Genomic DNA, 20,321 nt, shown 5'->3' with positions numbered 1-20,321 from the left:
TTATCTTTGACAAAGGAGACAAGAATATACAATGGAGAAAAGACAGTCTCTTTAACAAGTGGTGCTGGGGAAACTGGTCAACCACTTGTAAAAGAATGAAACTAGAACATTTTCTAACACCATACACAAAAATAAACTCAAAATGGATTAAAGATCTAAACGTAAGACCAGAAACTATAAAACTCCTAGAGGAGAACATAGGCAAAACACTCTCCGACATACATCACAGCAGGATCCTCTATGACCCACCTCCCAGAATATTGGAAATAAAAGCAAAAATAAACAAATGTGACCTAATTAAACTTAAAAGCTTCTGCACAACAAAGGAAACTATTAGCAAGGTGAAAAGGCAGCCTTCAGAATAGGAGAAAATAATAACAAATGAAGCAATGGACAAACAACTAATCTCAAAAATATACAAGCAACTCCTACAGCTCAACTCCAGAAAAATAAAGGACCCAATCAAAAAAAGGGCCAAAGAACTAAATAGACATTTCTCCAAAGAAGATATACAGATGGCTAACAAACACATGAAAAGATGCTCAACATCACTCATTATCAGAGAAATGCAAATCAAAACCACTATGAGGTATCATTTCACACCAGTCAGAAGGGCTGCGATCCATAAGTCTACAAGCAATAAATGCTGGAGAGGGTGTGGATAAAAGGGAACTCTCTTACACTGTTGGTGGGAATGCAAACTAGTACAGCCACTATGGAGAACAGTGTGCAGATTCCTTAAAAAACTGGAAATAGAACTGCCTTATGATCCAGCAATCCCACTGCTGGGCATACACACTGAGGAAACCAGAAGGGAAAGAGACACGTGTACCCCAATGTTCATCACAGCACTGTTTATAATAGCCAGGACATGGAAGCAACCTAGATGCCCATCAGCAGATGAATGGATAAGAAAGCTGTGGTACATATACACAATGGAGTATTACTCAGCCATTAAAAAGAATACATTTGAATCAGTTCTAATGAGATGGATGAAACTGGAACCTATTATAGAGAGTGAAGTAAGCCAGAAAGAAAAACACCAATACAGTATACTAACGCATATATATGGAATTTAGAAAGATGGTAACAATAACCCTGTGTATGAGACAGCAAAAGAGACACTCATATATAGATCAGTCTTATGGACTCTGTGGGAGAGGGAGAGGGTGGGGAGATTTGGGAGAATAGCATTGAAACATGTATAATATGTATGAAACGAGTCGCCAGTCCAGGTTTGATGCACGATACTGGATGCCTGGGGCTGGTGCACTGGGATGACCCAGAGGGAGGGTATTGGGAGGGAAGAGGGAGGAGGGTTCAGGATGGGGAACACAGGTATACCTGTGGCGGATTCATTTCGATATTTGGCAAAACTAATACAATATTGTAAAGTTTACAAATAAAATAAAATTTAAAAAAAAAGAAAGAAAAGTGATAGTGAAGTCATTCAGTCGTGTCCGACTCCTAGTGACCCCATGGACTGCAGCCCACCAGGCTCCTCTGTCCATGGGATTTTCCAGGCAAGAGTACTGGAGTGGGTTGCCATTGCCTTCTCCAATGTTCAAACTACCACACAATTAAACTCATTTCACATGTTAGCAAGGAAACGCTCAAAATCCTTCAAGCTAGGCTTCAACAGTACCTGAAACAAGAACTTCCAGATGTACAAGCTGGATTTAGAAAAGGCAGAGGAACCAGAGATGAAATTGGGAACATCTGTTAGATCATAGAAATATCAAGGGAATTCCAGAAAAACATCTACTTCTGCTTCATTGACTTTGCTAAAGCCTTTGACTGTGTTGATCACAAAGCATTATGTAGAAAGTATATCTACCAAAACAAATTTCAACTTGTTTATCTGGGAATGTCTTAATTTCTCCTTCTTTAAAAAATAATTTGAGTTGAAATTCACATAACATAAAATTAACCATTTTAAGACAAACAGTTCAGTATCATTTAGAGCATTCAGAGTATTGTACAACTACCACATCAATCTAGTTTTAAAACATTTTCATCATGTCAACATAAAACCATTTATACATTATAAGAACAGTTGCTCCCCATTACTTCCTTTTCTAGTCCCTGAAAAAGTGTTCCATGTATGACTCTATGTATCTATATATTATATGCAGTTTATATACAAGGAATCATACAATACACAGTCTTTGTATTGAATATCCTTCACTTTCATAATATTTTGCCTTTTCATGCAAGTTGTATCATGGCTTAATTTGTTAATAGATAATATCCTTCATTTTTGAAGGGTAGTTTTGCTGGATATAGTTTTGCTGGTTAAGAGCTTTTCCCCTAGAACTTTAAATCTAAGTCTCACACTTCCCATTAGAAATCAACTGTTAATCTTACTAATATACTTCTTCTGTGAGAAGTCACTTCTCTTTTGCTGCTTTCAAGGTCCTCTCTGTCTTTCTCTTTTGGCAAATTGATTACAATATGTCTCAGGATAGATCTCTTTAAGTTTATCCTGCTTGGAATATTTTGAGCTTCCTAAACACATAGATTCATGTATTTCATCAACTTTGGGAACTTTTCAGTCATTATTTTTTAAAACATTTGTTCTGCCACTTTCCCTCGACTACTCTTCTGGGACTCCCTTTATACACAAATTCTTGCATCCTCCTGGTTTCTTTTAATTCTTTGTACATGGCTCTCTTTAGCTCTCAGAGTACATTTAAGACAGTTTATATTAAGTCTTCTTCTGACAAGCCCAGAGTCCCAAATTCAGATTCTACTATTTGATTTGTTCTTGTGAAAGAGTCATAATTTCTCATTTCTATGCATTATTCATATTTATCCTCCTTATTGCTGAAAACTAAATATTGTGAATATTAAATTGTCACAATTTCAGAAATCAGATATGTACCTCCTCCTTGAGCTACATTGCTGTTGTATTGTAGACTGTATTTGTTTGTTTGCTTAATGATTTTTATAAACTAAATTTTATAGACTATATTTTTTGCTATATGGGATCACTAAAGTCTCTGTTCTGTTATCTTAATGATCAGCTAATGATAGATTTCCTAAATTCTGGATCCAAATAAACTTTCTCAAACTTTATTGTTTGGATGTGTGTGTGTGTGTGTGTGTGCCCATGTTCACGTGCCTGTGTACACTTGGACTTCTTTTAATCCTCTGCTGAACATTTAATAATTATTTACCTCTGTCTTCACATGCTGCTTGCCCAGAGCCTTGACTATCAGTCAGAGGTGAGAAATTAGGGCTTTTTTTTTCTGATCAGGCTTTCTGCCCAGTCTTTTAAATTCTAAATAATATGTGAATACTTTCATAGTCATGCTTCCAAAGCATCTCCCTCTCCAGTCTTTCCTCAAAGAAATTTCAGTGTGCCTACTGTTTGCCCCATTTCATATCTTCTGCCCCAGACACCAGGAGGTAGTTCATCGGTCTTTAAACATGCTCAACAATCACAGTCCACAGAGCTGCTTTCCCACCTTGAGAGAAATTCCAAGTTAGGCAAAGTAACTTGGAATCTCTCTGTTCGAAGTAAATTTTGCAAATCCTTTGAGGAGTCAAAAGAAAGGTCAAAACAGAAAGCCACATCTTTTTGTTCTCCATCACTAAGAATCCACACAGGGACTGTGGTGCCATCTGCAACACTGCTACTGACCCAAGAAGGGGATGTTGGGGAAATAATAAATTAAATTATCAAAAAGTTTTATAATCTGATTCCAGTTGCCTTTTTCTTAAGTGTTCACTTTTTTGCTCTGAACCATCAGTAGTTTTTCATATTCATGAAGTTGATACTCACCATTTTCCCCAGTATTTTATGTGTTTTTGTGGGGTGTTAAGATATTAGAGTTTCCTGTAAAAGCAGAAAAGTTTGGAAAGATGGGAGGACAGAGAGAATAGGAATTGAAATCAAAAGTATAAAGAGTTTCAAGGATGAAATGTTGACATGTCAAACATCAGAAGATAATTAAATGGATGATCATCAGATGAGGCTACTAGTAGATTATTAGTGATATTAACAGGTACAAGTTAGCTGATATTAAAATGGGAAGCCAGATTATGGGAGAAAATAGATGAAAAAATGTTTCAAGTATAGGAAGTACCCAGTGGTTATAAAACTTGGACATTCAGATCCACCACGAGCAGAATAGAAAACAGCACTTCCCTCATGAATGGAGAAAAGGAAGTAAATCCAACAGATATGCAAGATCATACCTAAGCACCCTAAGTGATGGCCTGTTCCTATTTTCTGAAAACGCTTTGATATTGTTGATTATGATTTTAAAAACAGTACCTTATGAATTAATAAAGATGGTGTTATCCTCTGGATTGGAATATCAAGGAGGGTCTAATGGATTTGTTTTGACCTTGTAAAGCTATGGATATCTGCAGAGTCCTGCCTATATAGCCAGACGTCCACCTCTTACCTTACCATATTTCTCTCATTGCATGCCTGGAAACTTCTGTAGATTGCACCTTGAATAGTGTGACTAGAAGTCATTAGAAATGGTTTTGTTGGGAGTTGGGTATGTGCCAGGTCTTTGTTGACAACTCCAAGTCCAGGTGCTTGGGACTCATGTGGTCCTGAACCATTTGCCAGCATGTCTTTGATAGTCAAACAGATTTCAACTGAAATGTTGAGGAAATACTCATGGGAAAGGACACTAGAGACAAGACATATGGAGAAAAGAGCATCATGACTAAGGTGCATGGGAAGGAGTACGCATATATCAAAGCCAAGATGCTCCCATGGGTACAAACCTAGCAGAAGAAAAGCTCCTTTCTGTTTTAGCTTCCTCACTCATGGGAACCAAATTTCTCCTAGAATAGAGTGACATGGAACAATTAACTTAATGAGAAGTTGTGAGAATTCAACCTCTGAAGCCCCAGAAATGGTAAATATGTCCCTTTCTCCTCTCACTACAGCTCCACAGTCCCAGGAAGGAGGAAGTTCAGCGGTGCCCTTTCAAAGAATGTATGCCTGATGTCACCTCCCTGCACTTCCTTGGAGCTGAGTTGACCATCCATTACCCAGGAAAGAAAGGACCGAGGAAACTAGAGACCCACTGAGGGTGTACCATGGGAAACAGGTACGGAGACAGGCAGAATTCTCAGAGTATTAACATGGGTGGCACAAATGAGGATAACACAATGGTAAGAGTCCATTTGCTAAAACATTCTACACAATTCACATCCTGAGTCTCTTTCAATCTCTTTCAGCATCCTCCTCTCTTCTAAAACCCAATTCTGAGAACATCTCACCATTCTAATGGGAACTGATGCCTCGGCTGCCAAAATGTCTCCAGAGGTTCTTATCCAACTATCTTAGACATTTTTAAGGAGCCGTTACAGGTTCCTATATTTTCCTCTATCAAAGATGCACCTTTATTCTTTCATCTATCAAATTTAATTAATACATTCAAAAAAGAAACAATCCCTTGGGTTCCATATAGTTAACACTTGCATATCTGTTTATACATCTTCTCACATTAAGTTAGTTAATGATTCTGGCTCTCAGTTTTAAATTTTGTAAAATGGGGATCATGGTACTATCCACTTCATAATATTAAGATGATTAAGTTAAAGGATAAAATGCATTTTTTAAAATTTGTATTTGTTTATTTTTGGCCATATTAGGTCCACTGCTGCAGGGGCTTTTCTCTAGTTACAGCATGTGTGGGCTACTGTCTAGGCATAGTGCATGGCTTCTCACTGCTGTGACTTCTCTTGTTGTGGAGCATAGGCTTTAGGGCACTCAGGCTTCAGTACCTGTGGCTCCAGGGCCCTAGAGCACAGGCTCAGGAAATGTGGCACAGGGGCTTAATTGCTCCTTAGCATGTGGGATCTTCCCCAGTCAGCGATTGAACATGTGTCTCCTCCACTGGCAGGCAAATACTTTACCACAAAGCCACCAGGAAAGCCAAGGAGATAATGCCTTTAAAGTTCCTAAATTGTCCCTAACACTCTGTGATCATCTATACATATTAATCATTATCACTGCATTACTGTAAACACATATTCATTCTTTTAAAAAAGTAGTGAAGTTCAGTGTCTGCCTGAGACAGTGGGTGGAATGGATTAAGAAAGTCAAAAGATACAGATTTCCAGTTGTAAAATAAACCATGGGACTATAATGTAAAGCATGGTGACTATAGTTAATACTGAATAGTATATTTGGAAGTTCCTACAAGACTAGATCTTAGAAGTTCTTATCACAAGAAAAAAATGTCATAATTATGTATGGAAATAGTTGTTAATTATACCTATTATGGTCATCAGTTTGCAGTACATACACATATCAAATCATTATGCCATACACCTGAAACTAATATAATGTTATTTGTTAACTATACCTCAATACAGGGCATCCCCGGTGACTCAGCAGTGAAGAATCCGCCAGCAGTGCAGGAGCCATAGGAGACAGTGGTTTTGATCCCTGGGTTGCAAAGATCCCCTAGGGGAGGAAATGCCAACCAGTTCCATTATTCCTACAGGGATAATCCCATGGACAGAGAAGCCTGGTGGCCTACAGTCCATGGGGTCACAAAGAATCAGACATGACTGAAGTGACTTATCAGGCACACACCAATTGTGATGATGATAAAAAGAGCTAAGGCTATTAAACATAGCACAGGTGCTCAACATTTGGTAATCCTCAATAATTTTTAGCTTATATAATAAATTTATCATTCTCATTTATTGTATGTTTGTGGTTTCCAGTTCCTGTTCCAGATTTCTATTTTTGTTACTGTTTGAAATGATTGTATTTTTTTTTTTTTTTTACTTTCCAATATTGTATTGGTTTTGCCATACATTAACATGCATCCGCCACGAGTGTACACGTGTTCCCCATCCTGAACCCCCCTCCCACTTCCCTTCCCATAGGATGGTATGGGTCATCCCAGTGCACCAGCCCCAAGCTTCCTGTATCCTACATTGAACCTGGACTGGCAATTCATTTCTTATATGATATTATACATGTTTTAATGCCACTCTCCCAAATCATTGCCCCCTCCCTCTCCCACAGAGTCCAAAAGACTGTTCTTTTAAAAAAGACTGTTCTGATGCATACATCTGTGTCTCTTTTGCTGTCTCGCATACAGGGTTGTCATTACCATCTTTTTAAACTCCATATATATGCGTTAGTATACTGTATTGGTGTTTTTCTTTCTGGCTTACTTCACTCTGTATAATAGGCTCCAGTTTCATCCACCTCATTAGAACTGATTCAAATGTATTCTTTTGAATGGCTGAGTAATACTCCATTGTGTATATGTACCACAGTTTCTTATCCATTCATCTGCTGACAGACATCTAGGTTGCTTCCATGTCCTGGCTATTATAAACAATGCTGCGATGAACATTGGGATACACGTGTCTCTTTCAATTCTGGTTTCCTCGGTGTGTATGCCCAGCAGTGGGATTGCTGGGTCGTATGGCAGTTCTATTTCCAGTTTTTTAAGGAATCTCCACACTGTTCTCCATAGTGGCTGTACTAGTTTGCATTCCCACCAACAGTGTAAGAGAGTTCCCTTTTATCCACACCCTCTCCAGCATTTATTGCTTGTAGACCTTTGGATAGCAGCCATTCTGACTGGTGTGAAATGGTACCTCATTGTGGTTTTGATTTGCATTTTTCTGATAATGAGTGATGTTGAGCACCTTTTCATGTGTTTGTTAGCCATCTGTATGTCTTCTTTGGAGAAATGTCTATTTAGTTCTTTGGCCCATTTTTTGATTGGGTCGTTTATTTTTCTGGAATTGAACTGTAGGAGTTGCTTGTATATTTTTGAGATTAGTTGTTTGTCAGTTGCTTCACTTGCTATTATTTTCTCCCATTCTGAAGGCTGTCTTGAAATGATTGTAATCTGTTTTTAAGAGATTTAACGTTAATTATGAATGCTATTTTTTTCTCTCACACTCATTTTTTCTGCCAATTTTCACATTTGAATAATTTGAGATTTACAGAAAAGTTACACAGGTAGTTAGTACAGAGATTTCCATAATAATGATAATGTTTTGGAACTAGATAGAAATGATTTTTGTAAAACAGCCCTTATGGCAGAAAGTGAAGAAGAACTAAAAAGCCTCTTGATGAAGGTGAAAGAGGAGAGTGAAAAAGTTGGCTTAAAACTCAGCATTCAGAAAATGAAGATCATGGCATCTGGTCCCATCACTTCATGGCAGATAGATGGGGAAACAGTGGAAACAGTGTCAGACTTTAATTTTCTGGGCTCCAAAATCACTCCAGATGGTGACTGCAGCCATGATATTAAAAGACACTTACTCCTTGGAAGGAAAGTTATGACCAACCTAGATAGCATATTCAAAAGCAGACATTACTTTGCCAACAAAGGTCCTTCTAGTCAAGGCTATGGTTTTTCAGTGGTCAGGTATGGATGTGAGAGTTGGACTGTGAAGAAAGCTGAGTGCCAAAGAATTGATGCTTTTGAACTGTGGTGTTGGAGAAGACTCTTGAGAGTCCCTTGGACTGCAAGGAGATCCAACCAGTCCATTCTGAAGGAGATCAGCCCTGGGATTTCTTTGGAAGGAATGATGCTAAAGCTGAAACTCCAGCACTTTGGCCACTTCATGCGAAGAGTTGACTCATTTGGAAAGACTCTGATGCTGGTAGGGATTGGGGGCAGGAGGAGAAGGGACCGACAGAGGATGAGATGGCTGGATGGCATCACTGACTCAACGGACATGAGTCTGAGTGAACTCCGGGAGTTGGTGATGGACAGGGAGGCCTGGCGTGCTGCGATTCATGGGGTCGCAAAGAGTCGGACATGACTGAGTGACTGAACTGAACTGAACTGAACTGAACAATATATAATATATCAGCATCTGCAATTGAATGTCACGTTAACATAGCTATTGGTTTTTACAAATTTGTGTTATATCAGCTGTCTTATTAAAATTATGTTCACTGATAGAGGTTTTCAGCTTTCAATTTATTATCAGAAACCAATCTATAATTTTCAAACAACAATTTCAGATCTCAAGGGTGTTAGTAAATAGTATTTGTGGTTGTAAACTTTCTTTTCTTGTTTAATACTTAAAGGGGAATTCTTTTAATGTTTCTCTCACATATTTCCATGGTAATTTTGAAGGTAAGTTTTGATTTTCTAATTATTGATCTGTTATCCTACATGCTGAATTAACCAATCAATTAATTTATTTCTTAGAGATTTTCCATTTTTAATGAGGATTTATAAGTAATATCATCTTGCAAAGGAAAGTATTTTCTTCTATATGTGTCCATTTTTCTCTTTCCTAATTTTAGGCATTTCTGTTCCTTCTCTTTCTTCTTATTGCTTTCATTATGCATCTGATTTTCTCTATTTGATTTTGTCAAAGAATTAGCACTGGAATTTATTTCTTGGCTGTAAAATTTTTCTTCTTCATTTATTAGCTCTGCTTTTTGCTTAATTTTCTGCTTTAGTTAGTTTTGTTTTGTAAAACTGAAGTGCATCTTCAAATTTTAAAATGCTTTTCACTCTTGAGATAGAGTACCTGTGTGATGATACTGGATGCTTGGGGCTAGTGCACTGGGACGACCCAGAGGGATGGTATGGGGAGGGAGGAGGGAGGAGGGTTCAGGATGGGGAACACATGTATACCTGTGGCGGATTCATTTTGATATTTGGCAAAACTAATACAATTATGTAAAGATTAAAAATAAAATAAAATTAAAAAAAAAGAAAGAAATAGTAGGATAAAATGAATCTAAAAATCTAGACTTTTATTGCGACTCAAAGGTGATTCCTGTCCACAGTTTAGTGTGTCTTGTTATAGGTCATTTCCCCTTGGGTTTGTACAAGTATGTGTCTAATTATAAAAGATCTATATGCTGATTTAATTTCTCAAGGCCAGAAAAGCAGATCAACTATCCTCTCATAGCAAGTGTTTGAAATTTTATTTTTCTTTCCACATGATGGAATTTTTCCTTCTTAATCTTTTGTGAAGAGACATAAATTCTAGCAATGAAGACAGTATCCCTCATAGAGCAATAGTAGAAAGAATTTTTGTCTAACATTTATTGCCTTTTTACACTTTCTTTTATGAACCTTTAATATCCTATGCCTTTTTCTAAATTCATGCATTAATCTTTCTATGATTTACACTTAGGACTTTATAGATTAAATACATTAATTTTTATCAGTCAAATAGATTCTTTTTTATATCCTAATTCTCTCCATAGTATATTCTTATTTATAATTTTTCAACTTATGGTACAATTATTGATCTTTTCTCCCCTTATTTCTACCAAATACTTTTTATTCAGAGAGAGCTACTGAACCTAGGAACAGATTTTCCAAGTAGCAATGGCAACCACAATTTGTTACCAAATAGATCAAATTTTTAGCCCCAAATGAATGACATCTCCCTGGGTTTGGATTAAGGATATTTCTGTCATTCGCACTAATGATTATCTGGAGTGAATTCTGTGTTTCTTTTCAGCTGATTCTGAACAAACCTGACAGCCACATGGAAATAAACCAAACAAGAAGCTTTCTCCTCCTGGGATTCACAGAGGACCCAGACCTGCAGCCTCTCTTCTTTGGGCTGTTTCTGTCCTTGTACGTGGTCACATTTGCTGGGAACCTGGCCATCATCTCAGACCCCCACCTCCACACCCCCATGTACTTCTTTCTCTCCAACCTGTCATTTGCAGACATCGGTTTCACCTCCACCACCATCCCAAAGATGCTATGGAACATCCAGACACAGAGCAAAGTTATCACTTATGAAGGCTGCATCATCCAGATATTTTTGTTCTTTGTATTTGAATGCCTGGACATTTTAATCCTGAGTGTGATGGCCTATGACCGCTTTGTGGCCATCTGTCACCCTCTGCACTATATGGTCATCATTAACCCCTGGGTCTGTGGGATGCTGACTCTGGGTTCCTGGTGCCTCAGTGTCACAAGCTCCCTGCTTGAGACTTTGACTGTCTTGAGGCTGTCCTTCTGCATGAACATGAAGATCCCACACTTTTTTTGTGATCTTCTTGAAGTCCTGAAGCTTACCTGTTCTGACACCCTGATCAATAACATAGTGGTGTATTTTGTGGCTATTATTCTAGCTGTTTTTCCTCTCTTTTGGATCCTCTTTTCTTACTCTCAGATTTTCTCCTCCATCCTGAGAATTTCTTCAGCCAGGGGCAAGTAAAAGCTTTTTCCACCTGTGGATCTCACCTTTTTGTGGTTTCTTTGTTCCATAGCACAGGCCTAGGGGTCTATCTCAGTTCTGCAGTCACTTCATCCTCTAGGACAATTCTGGTGGCCTCAGTGATGTACACTGTGGTCACCCCCATGCTGAACCCCTTCATCTACAGTCTGAGGAACAGAGACTGAAGGGGACCCTAGGGAGACTCCTCAGCAGGGCACCATCTCTCAATGATGGGATTGTTGTAGGACTCTCATAAGTAGCAAGGATCAAACCATTGGTAGGCATTTTTCACAATCTTGGATATATCTAAACATTAGTTTAATTTTTCTGTTCTGTAATCACTATATCTTACTGTGTCTTGACTTGGACTATATTTAAAGATGGTGTATTATTTTTGGGGGGCTGTTATGACAAAGTACCATAAATAGTTGGCTTAAACAACAGAAATTTATTGTCTCACAGTTCTAGAGACTAAAATTCTGAAAACAAGGGGTAAGCAGGGTCCATTCATCCTGAAGCTGTGGTCAATAACCTGTTCCATATCTAGCTTTTTTTAGTTTGCTTTCTGTAGTTTTCTAGTTTCATACAATTGTGGTCAAGGAAAATGCTTGATGTAATTTCTGTTCTCTTAAATTGATTGAGGGCGTTTTGTGACCTTGTATGTGATCTATCCAGGAGATCATTTCATCTCCACTTAAAAAGAATGTGTATTCTGCTGGGTTTGGATGTAATTTCCTCTAGATAGCAATTTAGTTCAATTGGCCTATTGTGTCATTTAGTCCCACTGATACCTTATTGATCTGGATGATCTTCCCATTGGTGGAACTAGGGTGTTAAAATTCTCTGCTATTATTGTATTATTGCCAATTTCTCCCTTCATGTCTGTTAGTATTTGCTTTAAATACATAGGTGCTCCTGTATTAGGTATGTGTATGCTACCAACTGTAATATCCTCATCTTGTAACGATCCCTTCATCATTACAGAATGTCCTTCTTTGTCTTTTGTTATAGCCTTTGTTTTAAACTCTATTATGTCTCACATGAGTAGAGCTCCCCCTGCATTCTTGTTGTTTGCATTTGCATTAACTATCTTTTCCATCCCCTCACTTTCAGTCTGTTTGTGTCTTTAGCCCTGAAGTGAGTTTTTGCAGGCAGCTTATTGAAGGACTTTTTTTTCCAACCAGCCACGCTATGTTTTTTTTATTGGAACATTTAGTCCATTGGTATGTAAATATTGATAGCTATGTACTTATTGCTATTTTATTCCTTTTTTTCAGTTGTTTTCATAGTTCTTCTTGTTCATTTCTTCTTTTTGTTTCTCCTGTTGTGATTTGATGAGTTTATTTGATGGTATACTTGAGTTCCTTCCTTTTTTATTTTTGTTTATCTCCTATAGGTTTTTGGATTTGTGATTTCATATTTCTTCACTCATAATTATATCTACTTGAATAAGCTGATAGTCATTTAAGTTCAAACATATTTTAAATATTTACATTTGTATGCTCCTATACCCCACATGTTGTGTTTTTATGTTATATTTTACATATTCATGCTTATCTATTTACTGTCTATTATAGTCATCAGTTCAGTTCAGTCACCCAGTTGTGTCTGACTCTTTCTGTCAGCACACCGGGCTTCCCTGTCCATCACAAACTCCCAGAGTTCACTCAAACTCATTTCCATCTAGTTGGTGATGCCATCCAGCATTCTCATCCTCTGTCGTCCCCTTCTCCTCCTGCCCCCAGTCCCTCACAGCATCAGAGTCTTTTCCAATGGGTCAACTCTTCGCATGAGGTGGCCAAAGTATTGGAGTTTCAGCTTCAGCATCAGTCCTTCCAATGAACACCCAGGACTGATCTCCTCTAGGATGGACTGGTTTGATCTCCTTGAAGTCCAAGGGACTCTTAAGAGTCTTCTCCAACACCACAGCTCAAAAGCATCAATTCTTCAGCACTCAGCTTTCTTCACAGTCCAACTTTCACATCCATACATGACCACTGGAAAAACCATAACCTTGACTACATGGACCTTTTTTGACAAAGTAATGTCTCTGCCTTTCAATATGCTATCTAGGTTTGTCATAACTTTCCTTCAGAGAGTAAGTATCTTTTAATTTCATGGCTACAATCACCATCTACAGGGATTTTGGAGCCAAAAAAAAAAAAGTCTGACACTGTTTCCAATGTTTCCCCATCTATCTGCCATGAAGTGATAGGATCAGATGCCATGATCTTCATTTTCTGAATGTTGAGCTTTAAACCAACTTTCTCACTCTCCTCTTTCACTTTCATCAAGAGGGTTTTTAGTTCCTTTTCACTTTCTGCCATAAGGGTGCTGTCATCTGCATATCTAAGGTTATTGATACTTCTCCCAGCAATCTTGATTCCAGCTTGTATTTCTTCCACCCCAGCATTTCTCATAATGTACTATGCATATAAGTTAAACAAGCAGGGTGACAATATACAGCCTTGACGTACTCCTTTTCCTATTTGGAACCAGTCTGTTGTTCCATGTCCAGTTCTAACTGTTGCTTCTTGTCCTGCGTATAGGTTTCTCAAGAGGCAGGTCAGGTGATCTGGTATTCCCATCTCTTTCAGAATTTTCACCAGTTTATTGTGATTCACACAGTCAAAGGCTTTGGCATAGTCAATAAAGCAAAAAATAGATGTTTTTCTGGAACGCTTTTGCTTTTTCGATGATCCAGCAGATGTTGGCAATTTGATCTCTGGTTCCTCTGCCTTTTCTAAAACCAGCCTGAACATCTGGAAGTTCACAGTTCACATACTGCTGAAGCCTGGCTTGGAGAATTTTGAGCATTACTTTACTAGCATGTGAGATGAGTGCAATTGCGTGGTAGTTTGAGCATTCTTTGGCATTGTCTTTCTTTGGGATTGGAATGAAAACTGACCTTTTCCAGTCCTGTGGCCACTGCTGAGTTTTCCAAATTTGCTGGCATATTGAGTGAAGCACTTTCACAGCATCATCTTTCAGGATTTGAAATAGCTCAACTGGAATGCCATCACTGCCACTAGCTCTGTTCATACTGATGCTTTCAAAGGCCCACTTGACTTCACATTCTAGGATGTCTGGCTCTAGGTGAGTGATCACACCATCATGATTATCTGGGTCGTGAAGCACTTTTTTGTTGTTTTCCTCTATTTCTTTGCATTGATCATTGAGGAAGGCTATCTCTCCTTGCTATTCTTTGGAACTCTGCATTCAGATGCTTATATCTTTCCTTTTCTCCTTTGCTTTTCACTTCTCTTCTTTTCACACCTATTTGTAAGGCCTCCTCAGACAGCCATTTTGCTTTTTCACATTTCTTTTCCATGGGGATGGTCTTGATCCCTGTCTCCTGTACAATGCCATCATAATTACTTTTAAATATCTTTGTCTTTTAATCTATGTGCTGATTATTTAAGTAATCTTTAATCCTTACTATATATTTGCCTTTCCTAGTGGAATTTTCCCTTTCCTATAGATATTTCTTTTATATTTAGAGAAGACTACACCTTTTCTTTTAGGGTAGGTTTCCTATTGATGAAATATTTCCATTTTTGCTTGTCTGAGAACTTCTTTGTCTCTGCTTCTATTTTAAATGATGACCTCCAGGGTAGGAGATCCTAGGTTGCAGGATTTTCCCTTTCAGTGCTTTGAATGTATCAGGTCACTCTCTTCTGGCCTGCAAAGTTTCTACAGATAAATCAGTTGATATGTGGATTCCCTTATATATGACTCTGTTTTTCTCTTGCTGCCTTTAAAATTCTCTCTTTATCTATCTTTTCCCAGTTTGATTATAATATATCTTAGTGTAGGTCTGTTTGGCCTCATCTTGCTTTGGGACCCACTATGCTTCCTATACTTGGATACCTGTTTCTTTCTTAAGTTTGGGAAGGTTTTAGTCATAATTTCTTCAAATACCTTTTCAATACACTTTTATCCCTCTTCATTTTCAATCCCTATAATGCAAATGTTGACACAATTGACATTATCCCAGAGATCTCATATGTTGCACTGTTTTTTTATTTCTTTTTGTTTGCTCTTATGATTAGATAATCTCCACTATTCTATCTTCCAAATCACTTGTGCATTCTTCTGTGTCATTGAGTATGCCCTTCATTTCTTCTAGAGTGCTTTTTATTTTAGATATTAAATTATATAATTTTTATCGGGTCTTCTTTATACTTTTGCTGTTGTTCGGTCACTCAGTCATGTCCAGCTCTTTGTGACCCCATGGACTGCAGCATGCCGGACTTCCCTGTCCTTCACTATCTTCTGGAGTTTGGTCAAGCTCATGTTCATTGAGTTGATGATGCCATCCAACCATTTCATCCTCTGTTGCCCCTTTTCCCTCCTGCCCTAAATCTTTCCCAGCACTAGGGTCTTTTCCAATAAGTCAGCTCTTTGCATCCAGTGGCCAAAGTATTGGAGCTTCAGCTTTAGTATCTGCCCTTCCATTGACTATTTAGGGTTGATTTCCTTTAGGATTGACTGGTTTTATCTCCTTGCTGTCCAAGGGACTCTCAAGATTCTTCTCTAGCACCACAGTTCAAAAGCATCAGTTCTTTGGTGCTCAGCTTTTTTTATAGTCCCACTCCCACATCTGTACATGACTACTGGAAAAACCATAGCTTTGACTATACAGAGCTTTATATCTTTGGGTCTATGCTAAGTCACTTCAGTCATGTCTGACTCTTTGAGACCCTACAGACTGTAGCTCACCAGGTTCCTCTTCCATGGCATTCTCCAGACAAGAATACTGAAGTAGGCTGCCATTTCCTCCTCTAAAGGATCTTCCCAGGGATTGAACCCACATCTCTTATGTCTTCTGCATTGGCTGGTGGGTTCTTTGCCACTAGTGCCACCTGGGGACTTTTAGTTCCTTATTCAATTGATCTGTGTTTAGGTTAATTCTTTTCCCTAATTCATGTTTATTATCAATATATTTTTATTACAAACGTTTTGAAATCTTTGGTATATTATTTATTTCTGTTTCACTTACATTTTTTTTTTAATTTATACAGAGGCTTTTTCTTGCTCTTTCAAATGAGAATGCTGCTATTTAGTAGCTTCAGTCACATGTAACTCTGTGCGACCCTATAGACTGTAGCCCACAAGGCTCGACTTTCTGTGGAATTCTCCAGGAAAGAGTACTGGAATGGGTTTCCATTCCCTTCTCCAGGGGATCTTCCCAACCCAAGGACTGAACTCAGATCTCCTGCATTGCAGGCAGATTCTTTACCACTGACCCACCAGGGAAGTGGAGAAGGCAATGGCACCCCATTCCAGTACTCTTGCCTGGAAAATCCCATGGACGGAGGAGCCTCGGTCCATGGGGTCGCTAAGAGTCGGACACGACAGAGCGACTTCACTTTCCACTTTCATGCATTAGAGAAGGAAATGGCAACCCATTCCAGTATTCTTGCCTGGAGAATCCCAGGGACGGGGGAGCCTGGAGGGCTGCCGTCTATGGGGTCCCACAGAGTCGGACGCGACTGAGCGACTTCACTTTCCACTTTCATGCATTAGAGAAGGAAATGGCAACCCACTCCAGTATTCTTGCCTGGAGAATCCCAGGGACGGGGAGCCTGGAGGGCTGCTGTCTATGGGGTCGCACAGAGTCGGACACGACTGAGGCGACTTAGCAGCAGCAGCAAGCACCAGGGAAGCCCTCATGAGAATAGTTCCTACTTACTTTCATTTTACTTAACTTTCTCTCTGTCTGTAATGAATTTCGGTGAAACAATTACCTATTGTAATCTTAAAGGGCTTTTCTTATTTAGCAGTGTCTCTATGTTAATTGCTTATGTCCAATACCTTTGGTGGGATGGCTGGATTTGACATGGATGACAGTCATATCTTTCCATAGGCAGTGCTGGCTGCTATAACCTTGGCGATGGGAGAGCTAGAGCCTGGTGTAGAATGTGACATGGGTCTTCCTCTCTGCTTAGTGGCCATCACCATCCTGTTCGTGTCACGTTGCTCCCAAGTTGATAGAGCAGAAGGCCTGTTCATCAGGCTAGGGCTGGCTCTGTTCTCTTTAAGTGTAAGTTTTCCTTCTTCACACACTGGGGCCTTTGTCTCAATAAAGGGGGATGCTGAAACAATAAGGGTTTGTGTGCTTATGGAGGTCCAATACTCTGCCTGTGTAGGCATCTTTGGATCCTCTCAGATGCAAGCCACAGTCACATCCTCTGCTTCAGCCACCCCAGATCTGTGCTAGGCTGTAGCATTGAGCAGTTGGGGCCAGAGCATTCACACACCTTGGGTTGGGGTACACAGTGAAGTAGTCATGGGAATTCATAATCAATATTATCAAATAACTTTAAAGGGAGCATAATCTATAAAATTTTGAATCATTGTTTATATGCCAGAAGCTAATATGATATTCTTAAGTTACCTATACTTCAATAAAAAATTTTAAACACGCAAATAAATATACAGTGAAATAATTTGTCACAGTAATTATCTGATTGGTAATGGTATGATGAATGATTTTGTCTTGTTTTTAATACTTTAAAAAATTCTACTAAAGCATGTTTACTTTTTGCTATCAGATTAACAATATAGGGGCTTCCCTGGTGATTCAGTGGTTGAGAATCAGCCTTCCAATACAGGGGACACAGATTCAGTCCCTGATCTGAAAGCTACGATCCCATGCACCACAACTAGAGAGCTCCACACCACAGCTACTGAGCCCATGTGTTCTAGAGCCCATGCTCTGCAACAAGGGAAATCTCTGCACACTGTGACTATAGAAAAGCCAGTGTGCCCCCAGGAAGACCCAGCACAGCCAAAAAGGGAGAGTGGAAGTAATTATATATGTTATGAATTAAATGAAACTAACAAAACATAAGGCATCACAAAAAAATGAATTGAGAAACTTAAATTCGATTTCTAAAAAAATTATTGAATAATTGTCCATATTACATGTAGTAATACATTCATAGCTACGGTAACAAATTACCACAATAGGGATTGAAATAAAAAAATATTTTGCTCTTACAATTGAAGATCAGAAGGCAAATATCTCAGTAAGCTAAAGTCAACATGCCTGCATGGTCTCTGAGGAGAATCTGATTCATTTCCTTTTCTAGTTTCTAGTGGCCACAAGAATTTCTTGACTCATAGGCCTTTCTTCAGCTTCAAAGACAGCTGCTGCTGCTAAGTCACTTCAGTCATGTCTGACTCTGTGCAACCCCATACATGGCAGCCACCAGGCTCCCCTGTCCCTGGGATTCTCCAGACAAGAATACTGGAGTGGGTTGCCATTGCCTTCTCTGCAAAGTCAGCAATGTAACATTTTCAAATCTTTCTCTGATTTCAACCTTTTTGTCTTCTTCTTCTACAGAAACAGGTTCATTGTGATTACACTAGTCTCTTCCAGATAATCATAGTCAATCTTCTTATCTTAAAGTCACTGATTAGCAACCTTCCTCCATCTGCTACCGTAATCCCCTCTTGCTATGTAAAATAATATAATCAAAGGTTCTGGGGATTAGGATGTAGTCATCACTTGGAGGCCATTACTCTGATCATCAAAAGTAGTTTTCATAGGCCTATTATTTGCTGTCACTTAAGGACTAAGCTGGTTTTAGAAAAAGCAGAGGAACCAGAGATCCAATTGCCAACATCCACCAGATCATCAAAAAAGCAAAAGAGTTCCAGAAAAACATCTATTTCTTCTTTATTGATTATGTCAAAACCTTTGACTATGTGGATCACAATAAACTGTGGAAAATTCTGAAAGAGATGGGGATACCAGACCACCTGACCTGCCTCTTGAGAAATCCGTATGCAGGTCAGGAAGCAACAGTTAGAACTGGACATGGAACAACAGACTGGTTCCAAATAGGAAAAGGAGTATGTCAAGTCTGTATATTGTCACCCTGCTTAATTAACTTATATGCAGAATACATCATGAGAAATGCTGGGGTGGAAGAAGCACAAGCTGGAATCAAGATTGCTGGGAGAAATCTCAATAAACTCAGATATGCAGATGACACCACCCTTATGGCAGAAAGTGAAGAGGAACTAAAAAGCCTCTTGATGAAAGTGAAAGTGGAGAGTGAAAAAGTTGGCTTAAAGCTCAACATTCAGAAAACGAAGATCATGGCATCCGGTCCCATCACTTCATAGCAAATAGATGGGAAAACAAGGGAAACAGTGTCAGACTTTATTTTTCTGGGCTCCAAAATCAAAGCAAATGGTGACTGCAGCCATGAAATTAAAAGACACTTACTCCTTGGAAGGAAAGTTATGAACAACCTAGATAGCATATTCAAAAGCAGAGACATTACTTTACCAACAAAGATCTGTCTAGTCAAGGCTATGGTTTTTCCAGTGATCATGTACGGATGTGAGAGTTGGACTATAAGAAAGCTGAGCACCGAAGAATTGATGTTTTTGAACTGTGGTGTTGGAGAAGACTCTTGCAAGTCCCTTGGACTGCAAGGAAATCCAACCAGTCCATCCTAAAGGAAATCAGTCCTGAATATTCACTGTAAGAACTGATGTTGAAGCTGCAACTCCAATACTTTGGCCACCTGATGCAAAGAGTTGACTCACTGGAAAATACCCTGATGCTAGGAAGATTGAAGGCAGGAGGCGAAGGGGACGACAGAGGATAAGATAGTTGGACGGCATCACCGACTCAATGAACATGAGTTTGAGTAAACTCCAGGAGTTGATTATGAACAGAGAGGCCTGGTGTGCTGCAGTCCATGGGGTCGCAAAGTGTTGGACACAACTGAGCAAGTAACAGTTACTTACTTATTTACTTAAGGACCATAAGGGGTTTCCCAGGTGGCTAAGCAGGAAAGAATCCACCTGCAATGCAGGAGATAAGAGATGTGGGTTCCATTTCTGGGCCAGAAAGATGCCCTGGAGAAGGAAATGGCAATCCACTTCAGTAGCCCATGGACAAAGGAGCCTGGCAGGCTACGGTCAATAGGGTCCCAAAAGAGTCAGACACGACTTAGCAACTAAACAATAAAGGATTGTAAATAAAAGAAACACAAAATGTATTATAGCTTCTTAATGATGAAAAGCATTCTTTTGAAGTTACATGCCAAGACAATTTTTGGTGCAAAGGAACCTACAACTACCTAGTCCAGACTCTAACACAAGACCACAACCTTGCTAGTCAAAGAATAATC

General features: G+C 39.0%; 1 protein-coding gene and 1 pseudogene across 1 annotated transcript in view; both read left to right on the top strand.

The window, feature by feature from the left end:
- Nucleotides 1-20,321, top strand: part of LOC133250500 (olfactory receptor 7A17-like) — a 57,038-nt gene that overhangs the window by 11,549 nt on the left and 25,168 nt on the right. The window contains exon 2 of the mRNA XM_061421821.1: nucleotides 4,915-5,078. The gene's annotated coding sequence lies outside the window, so the exon portion shown is untranslated. The remainder of the gene's footprint in view (nucleotides 1-4,914; nucleotides 5,079-20,321) is intronic.
- Nucleotides 10,480-11,419, top strand: LOC133251944 (olfactory receptor 7C2-like; annotated as a pseudogene).

This window comes from Bos javanicus, chromosome 7 (genome assembly GCF_032452875.1).
Source record: "Bos javanicus breed banteng chromosome 7, ARS-OSU_banteng_1.0, whole genome shotgun sequence".
NCBI lineage: Eukaryota > Metazoa > Chordata > Mammalia > Artiodactyla > Bovidae > Bos > Bos javanicus.
The sequence above is the reverse complement of the archived record's forward strand: the minus strand, read 5'-3'. Positions and strand labels throughout refer to the sequence as shown.